Source organism: Melospiza melodia, chromosome 24 (genome assembly GCF_035770615.1).
Source record: "Melospiza melodia melodia isolate bMelMel2 chromosome 24, bMelMel2.pri, whole genome shotgun sequence".
Taxonomy (NCBI): domain Eukaryota; kingdom Metazoa; phylum Chordata; class Aves; order Passeriformes; family Passerellidae; genus Melospiza; species Melospiza melodia.
This window is the reverse complement of record NC_086217.1, coordinates 315,315-323,772: the sequence shown is the minus strand read 5'-3', so window position 1 is coordinate 323,772 and position 8,458 is coordinate 315,315. Positions and strand designations below refer to the sequence as shown.

At 41.9% G+C, this 8,458-nt stretch overlaps 1 long non-coding RNA gene across 1 annotated transcript; it reads left to right on the top strand.

The window, feature by feature from the left end:
* The first annotated feature begins 3,448 nt into the window (after positions 1-3,448).
* On the top strand, positions 3,449-7,590 carry LOC134428840 (uncharacterized). The gene is made up of 7 exons (XR_010030479.1): positions 3,449-3,479; positions 4,098-4,161; positions 4,454-4,532; positions 4,852-4,927; positions 5,049-5,308; positions 5,698-5,815; positions 6,969-7,590. It is a non-coding gene; the product is annotated as an uncharacterized LOC134428840 (long non-coding RNA).
* The last annotated feature ends 868 nt before the right edge of the window (positions 7,591-8,458 follow it).

Here is an 8,458-nt window from a genome sequence, read left to right as displayed (position 1 = left end):
TTCTAAGGGGAATGGGAAAAGTATTCTTGTGGTATTATGGGTTTGATTTGAAGGCAGCCACCCCATTTGCACCACCCTCGGGTTTAAATGGCGGGGGCAGCCCTGGTGTCCCTCCTTTTCAAGGGTTTGAATGGAGGTCGAAATCGCCCTTTCCCATTAGTCGAAGGCTTTCATTTGGGGAGCGCCCCTACTTTTCTGCTCTCCTAGGGGGTGAAATTGGAGGGGAGAACACATTTCTTTGCCCTTGTTGAAGTGAGGTGCGCCCCATCTGCGGTTTCGGGGTTGGCTTGCGGGAAGCCGCAGCTCCGGCAGCGTTTGCAGGGCTGCAATGGGGCTGTGCCGCTGCATTGGAGGGCGCTGCCCGTGACCGCGGCCCGGCCCGGAACGTTCCCGCTCGGGAGCGCTGCTGGCACGGCCCGGGCAGCTGCCGGGGCGCACGGGGGATTCGGCGCGGCCGGGCCGGCCGAGGGCGGCAGTGGCGGAGCCGCGCCGGTGCGAGCCGTGCGGAGCCGAGCGGAGCCGGGCCGGGCCGGCCAAGGGCGGCAGAGGCGGCGCGGGCGCTGCCGGCCGCTCCGTCCGCTCCGGGCGCGGGGCTCGGGCGCCGCCGGTAGCCCCGGGCCCGGTGCCGGCCCCGCCGGGCAGGGGCAGCGGGCGGGGCTCCCCGGGGCGGCGCCGGCCCCGCGTGCCGGAGCAGCCGCCGCAGGAGCCGCTTTCCTGCCGGGAGCCGCGCTCCGTCCGGGGCCGGCAGCGAGCGCGGGGTTCGGCCGCTCCAAGTTCGGCGGTGCCGTGGCTCGGAGGCGCTTTGGAGGCGTTGATGGCATCGCTGGGTTCGGTTTGCAGCGGGTGTCCGCTAAGGGATACGGTGTTCTTCCTGAGTGGGCACGGTTCTCGGTGCCGGTAGGGATGATAATGGTTTGTTTCGGATTGAGTTTTGTAGTCGGATATATATTTTTTTGCCGGGGTATTATGTTTAGAAGGGCGCGCAATGTTTTTTACGGGTCGTAGCGCGAAGCAGCGGTTCGCATTTTAATTCTGTTGCGGTGGCTTTTATTAGCGTGAGTGTGTAGTGTTTGTTTTGGGCGGCTTGGGGTAGCGTCGTGTCGTTCATAGCAGCGGGTTTTTAATCTCGATAATTGCATGTGTGTTTATAGTCTTCCAGGGCTTTTATTTGTTTGGTTTGTTTGATTGTAGTGTATGTTTTATGGTTACGGGTAATTTGGGGGACATTGTTTATGGTTACGTTTGTCTTTAGTCTTTGTGTTTGTTTCTAGGTGGTATTTTTATTTTGATAGCTTGAGGCACTATGGGTTTATTCAGTTGGGAATAAGTTTTTTGTTTCAGATTTCAGTTTATCTGTTTTTTTTGGTATTATTCTTGTTGTTGCTTTCTTTATTTTCTTTTTTTGGTTGTTGTTGTTGTTGTCTTTTAATGTATTTGCGTATTGTTTATCACGGTTTATTTTGGGAACGTGGGTTTTTATATGGTGGGTTTTTAAAGTATTTATTTATTTGAGTAGTCAATTTCTTAGTTTTTAGTGGTTGAGATGTTTTTCCATTTTGTTAATTAGTTCAGGTTTTAAAGTTATTTTTACAGAGGATTGTTTATTCTTTGAGTTAGTGTAGAGGTAGAATTTTGTTGTTTTTTATTTTTTTTTAGTAACGTCGTTCAGGGTCAGTGGCACTGTCTTGAGTTTAGTAGATTGGTTTGACTTTTTTTTAATACTTTTTGTAATTTGCTGTGTGTGTTTCTATAGGATTTTCTTTTATTTTGGTTCCATTTTTCTGTCGTGATGAGAATTGTTATTGAAAAGAGTGTTCTTTGTTTTTTTGCTGACACTTGTTTGGCTGTTGGAGGTATCTTGATGTTTTTGGAAGATATTGGTGGGAATTTGATGCTGTTTGTTCTGTCATTTCATTTAGGAATTGGATTTTAAATATGCAATTATGACTCTAACTATATTGAAACAAAAGAAATAGATGTGTAGCAATGGGAATGGGCCAATTTTATTTTTATATATTCGGTCAATTTTTAAAATTTAACATGTAACATGAGTCATTATATGTTACAATAAGTTATTCTAATTTTAATAGAGTATTGTGTATGTTTATAGATATATGAATAGAGAATATAAATGTAAATACAACCCAAACAAAAATACAAATATATAAATGTATTGCAACTATATGCAGATATATAAAAAATTAATAATAAATTGTAAATGTAAAATAACATAAATTGATACAATATATAGTACAAGTAATACTGTGTATATTTTTTTAAAATAATATAGGAAATGGATATAAAATAGATATAAATATGGATGTGATCTATCTATCTATATATATCTATCATTTGTTGTATATTATGATAAATATAAATATAAAAAAAAAATTAGGTAGTTTAAAATAATGGATGGTTTTGTTTTTTCTTTGCCCAAGCAGGGGTTTTAGTGTAAAAATTACAAATACAAATAATATAAAGGTAGAAATATAAGTATAGAAATATATCATAAACACATTAAAGATTTATATAAAAATTAGAAATATAAGGAAAAATAAGTTGTAGCAGTAGATATGGTAAATAATAAAAAATAAATTCCCGTATATTTTTGAATAAGGTGCATATTAAATATAGTTATTAATATAATGCATCAATATAAACTATAAATATATGTAAAATATAACTATCTATAAGAAGGAATAAAAGCTCTGTGTCACGTGCAGCAGTAGAAAATTTCAGGCTCCCAGGGAATAAATAGTTTTCTTTAAATCATTTTCGTTTTGCAGATTTTTTTTTTTACTCTCGGGTAGCCTGAAAGTTTCTACTGCTGCTTTTTTATTCTAAAGGTGGAAAGGAAAACCAAGATCAGAAATACAAGAAAGGGGAAGGGGAAGGGAAGTAAGGGAAGCAGGAGAGGAAGAGGGAAGGGAAGTGGTGAAAAACAGGGTGAAAAAAGTAAAAAGAGTTGGAGGGAAAAAGAGAGGGCATCCGGGAAGAGCGGTGCTGCCTCAGGTCCTTCCCCGCCCTGGGGCGAAGGACCCGTTTGATGCCCGGGAGGGAGTGCAGGTCCCGGTGGCTCCCGGGGGACGGAGCGGTGGCTGTCAGCCCGAGACTCCAACTCCCGGCAGGCCGTGCTGCCGGCGCGGCGTGTGACGCAACGGCTATCGCGGCACATGAGTGGCTGTCAGCCCGAGACTCCAACTCCCGGCAGGCCCTGCTGCTGGCGCGGCGTGTGACGCAACGGGCGACGCGGCCCGGCATTTTTCTCTAAATCGGCAGTAAATACAGCTGAGTAAAATTAGCTTGGTTTTCTTCCTTCTTTTGTAACGGAACTGTTTTTATTAAAAATCCTATTTGAATATGTGGAAAAAGTGGGGATGTCCTGTAATATATCGTCGCTTTTCTTGTTTACAGGGTGCTCAGAAAGCATGCGTCCCTTAGAGTCCCGCGGAAAGGTTCTCAGTGCGCTCTCTATCAAGGTATGTATTTACAAATAAGTGATCCCTTTAGATATTTGCCTGTGTACCTTTTCCTGTAATTCAGAGCTTGCGTTCTGTGGGTTTTATGATAAACCTGTAAAACATGTAAAAATGGTTTTGCAAGTCTTAAACCTTGAAGGCAGCAATAAGTGGATTTAGAGCCTGTTCTTGACCAGACAAAGGGAAAAAGTGTGACTTTGATGCTGAACTTGTCATTTTTCATTTGACTTGTCTTGAATGATTTAGGAATAGAGAGAACTAGAAAAAGAGAGAAATAGAATCGGTTCTTGAGCACTCCTCAACTGCTCACCATGATCCAGTGTAGAGCCAAAGGGAAGGGTGATGGAACAGAGCTCTGAGCTTTGGAAGGAAATAAATTTAAACCTGACCTCCTCACAGAGTCTCACTAACTTCTTTTGTTTTAAAATACAAAATACGATTAGGAAGTGTTGGAAGTTAGTGTTTTGGGAAAGAAACGGCAGTTCCACAGAACATTCCATTTCACAGAGGCTCTGGGAACGATTCATGTTGTAAGTGCTGTCACTGCAATCAGTTGGTGGTTCAGCCTTGAAACGTGCACTTGGCCTTCTATAAAGCACTGTTTTGTTTGCCTTTCAGTGCTATGAGTCTTGATAAGTTGGAGAAGAGCCCAAGAGAAATTTTTCATCCCTTGATATAAAAGGTAGGAAGTGACTTTTTTTGGTTTGGTTCTTTTTCTTTATTATTTTCTGGAAATAAAAGTAATTAAGTATAGGTACTACTGGTTTGTTTCTTCCAGTAGCAGGTGATAACAATAGCAGTAGTACTAGTAAAAATAATAATAGAAATAATAATAATAGTAATGTAATACTACGTAAACTGTCTTTATACATTGAACTGGCCATTTCAAATCAAAACTTCTAAACACAAATCAAACCATCATCCTTGTAGAATCTTTCACAGCAGCGGGCTAAAGATCCTGGTTTTGTTGACAGGATTTATTGGTTCTGGAAGAACAAGAGGGAAGTACAAGCCTAACTACTTCTAGCTCACAGGCCCGTCCAGTGAACCCAGGTTTGTGTTTTGGTGGGCTTGTGATGACTTTGAAATCAATTGCTCATTCCAGTAAAAAAAATTCATGTTTTTTTGAACGTGACAGCAGAAATAACTTTAGGCACCAACTGAATAATAATAGATCACCAGTTTAAGTTAAAAATTCATGCTATACTATCAAAATTTAAAGGTAAATTATTATGTATTAGGTGATGGTATAAAGTGTATGTTCTAATGTGTAATGCAAAGATACATACGTACCTGAAAGTCCTTAGCGGAAACAAATTTTTATGTCTGCTGTTTGATTGTTTACCATACGATATTTGGTTTCATTTCCCAGGGACCGGTGAATTTTAACTTTGGAGTCCCCTATGCTAAGGATGCTCAGCTTACAGGTGATGAAATGTTCAGTAATGGTGAGTTTTTCACCTTCCCTTTAATTGCTATGTTGATCTGAATAAGAAAAAAAAAACAAAAGCAAGAGGAAAAAAAAAGGATGGTTTATTATTTTTTACGCTGTTATGTTTGTTTCCTCAGTATTTGCTGCAGCTCTGCTTACCCAAGCTTTGGGTTCCTTCTGTCCCACTGGGAGTTGCCCAGTTTGGTTGCATCTGGTGAAATTCACCCTGAGACCTTACAGAACTAGCTCCAACTACGTGAGAGCCATTTGCAGTTCTCTCCAGACACCTGGAGAATGGGTGACGTTTCTGAGGATCCGGCGAGCGTGCTTCTATCAAAACTCAGTCTGTGAAATTCCTGGGGAAAACCCTTCTGTGTCCTGAAGGGTTCAAACTCTGGTGAGGATCCAGTTATCAGGGGCTCTCTGGATGGTTCCAGCTCCCAAAGTTAACACTTGTACTCTTGCCCTGTAGTTTACATCTATTGTATTTTTGTTATTTTGCAAGATTTTTTGTCTTTGCAAAATATTGTGCATTTCACTCTTTGGAACCTCTCAGATGGTTCTTTGGTGCAGCACCACCCCAGGGGACACTTGGCTGCTGTCCTGAAGGGTTTGGTCGCTAGAATTGTGAATCCTGGAGAGTTTATAAGTCTTCTGTCCCCAGGGAGGTGTCGTGCTTTGTTTACTTTTGTTCTGTTGGTTAGGCGCTGCTTCTCGTTGCAAGTATGAATTTCAAACTGCCCTGTTCTTATTTTAACTGTTTTCCTGGTTCTCTCTGTCCGGCAGGGAAAGACTCTCGTATCCTTGTCGTCGGGCTCGGTGCTGTCCAAGAAGATACAGAGACTAAAAAAATCATAAGAAGCAAAATATGACTGCAGGGAAAAGAAGCTGGAGAGAACAGAAGGTGATGTTGTTATCCTTACCCTGTATTAGAAACATCCGCTGTGCTTTGATGCTGGCAGCTGCCAGGGGCTTGTTAGCTCTTTGTAGGCAGGTGTAGGTGTTCACTTGTAGGTTTTTTCTCTGGACAAGGCAATTCAAACTTTGCTAAGCTTATATTTGCAGATTGCTCTCTAGCACAGTCCAGCATGACATTTTTGAATGTTGTAAAAATACCATGTTACTTGGAAATTGCTAATGAAGAGAAGCTTTAGGGGAAAATAAGATTTCAGGGTTGGAAGATGTGAGAAGAATTTTGTGGGGACGTTAGACTGAAGTAAAGCACACTTGAAGCTGGACTGGCACGCTGGCAGGTCCCCTATTAAACAGTAGTGCTGAGATTAGCCTGGGGGTTGCCCATTGTTTCTGTAGAAATCAATGTTTCCTGGTCTTGAGAGGGAAGCTGCTTTGAAAAGCTGGAAGGTGCAGCATGCTGACAATCCCCGTGCTTTGGATTAAAAGTAGATTTCAGAAGGGTCCTAAGCTTTTGTCTTTTCCTAGAAGTCGATGTAATCCTGTCGAGGAGTGTTTAGTTCTGTGTTGCCATGTCATCCATCAGAGCCCTGTTGTACTAATCTTCATACAAGTACAAAACAAAAAATCAGACCCTGTCCCAAGCACTTAGAGGCCAGAACACGATTTCCTCGGGCTGCCATTTGTGTGCCATCGGTACTCACCACGAATTGAGCCCTCTGGCTCTGACAGAGCCCCTGGATGCTGACGGAAGGGGGCTGGTCACAGACCCTGGAGGTGCCTGTCCCCCAGGGTGGGAGAGGACGAGGCAGTGTGGCCTGCAGGGAGGGTCTGGTCCCCAGAGAGCAGCCGGCGACTCCATGCCTGCCCGGGGCTGCGGGTGCACCCTCGGGGTGGACGCCTGCCCTCAGGTTTCCCTCTGGGCACCCGGGGAGGGAACCAGGTCCATCCGTGTGGCAGCTGCAGGGCCTGCAGGCTCTGGGCCCTGGAGCCGAGTGAGCCTGAGCTGCTGCATGCTTGCTGTGAGCTTTGGGGTGAGCGTGCATCACTGCAGGCCTGGGATGGATTGAAATGCGCTGAGGAAAGCAGAGGGAGGGAGGGAGGGAGGGAAATGCTCTGTTAACATGTGCCAATTCTTCTGTCAGACTCATCACGGCGGGACAGCGTGAGGACTGAAAGTGTAAGAAGATGTGGAGGGAAAGAGAGAATCTGACAGGAGCAGCGAACGCACGAGTGCAGGAATTTTGCTTTTTGCTTGGATGTAAACTCAGGAGTTGAGAGGAATTTGGGAGTGAGAAGGGACATTTCAGAAGGAGAAGAAGAAAAAGAGGTTGTTGTTGTTGTTACAGTCCTGGCAAAATCTTTTGTTCTAGCTAATAAAAGAAGTTAGTTTAAAAAACAAAAAGGAAAAAATGTAGTGTTTTTTTTTTCCTTCACTATGATATTCATTGGTGGTATATGGTGTGTTGTTTCATTTCTTGGTATTATTAACTCTGTGTAAATTGTTTTTTGAGTGAAGCTGACTTTCTGGATGGGTTGGTTTGTATTTGAGGCAGGATTAATTTCAGTAGGGTTCTTTCATAGATTTCTGATGGGTATTACTGGGATTTTGGTTTTGTTTACTGTATGTATGAACCTAGAGCTTTGGTAGGGCCAGCTGGGCTGCTGGAGTTTTGGGTGTGAATTTATTAGATGGCTTTTGTTAGATGCAGTTTTTAATTTTTGAAATGTTTTTCAATGTAGTGGTTTTAAGGTGGTTTTTAAGAATTCATTGTATTGCTTTACCTTGTTTGTAGTTGGTGTATGATAAGGGATGTGGTGTGAGTTCTTGAACATTATGGTTTTGGTGTTCCTAAGTTCTGATTTCTTTGTGGTTCAATAGCTTTTTTTATTTTTATTTTTTGGGACAGGGGCATTTATATGGTGGGTTTTTATAGGCAATATGTTTTCTAATTTAGGTAGTGATATTTTTTAATATTTTAATAGTTTAGGTTTTTTATTTTCATGGTTTTAATTATTTTTTTTAATTTTTTGAAATAACTTTTATAGATTACATGTTATTATTTGTGCATTAACATAAAGGTAGAGCTTTTGGGACTTTTTTTAGTAATGTTTAGGGTCAGTTGTGCAGTTTTGAGTCTAGTGCGTTGGTTTGATTTAATTTTTAATGGGTGTTTGTTTTTATTAGCAGTTGTGTCATTTTCAAGGTGTGTTTGAGTTTTTTGGGGTTTTTGAGATACTGGTTTAGGAGGAAGTTTATGATGAGAATGTGCGGAGGTTTTGGGCTACTTTATAGTGAGATTTAAAATTTATTTACAGTTAGGTTTATTTGAGTTTTTATTAGGGTTCAGTGACGTTGTGGGATGTTTGTTCCGTTAGTAACAGAAATAGGTTTTGTTTTGCTGTGCTGCGATGGGATGGGCGTGTGCTGCGTGCCGGTGCTGACAAAGGTACAGTATTGTTGTGGCTCTGGTGCGTCGGGTTAATGAACTGACATGGTTTAATATAGAGATGAAAATAGAAATAAATATACATTTAAAAATAAATATAACATTAGAGTGGTAAACATAAATATAGATAACAGATACATACATAAAACTATAATATATGGTATATAATTGTAACATGTTATCAT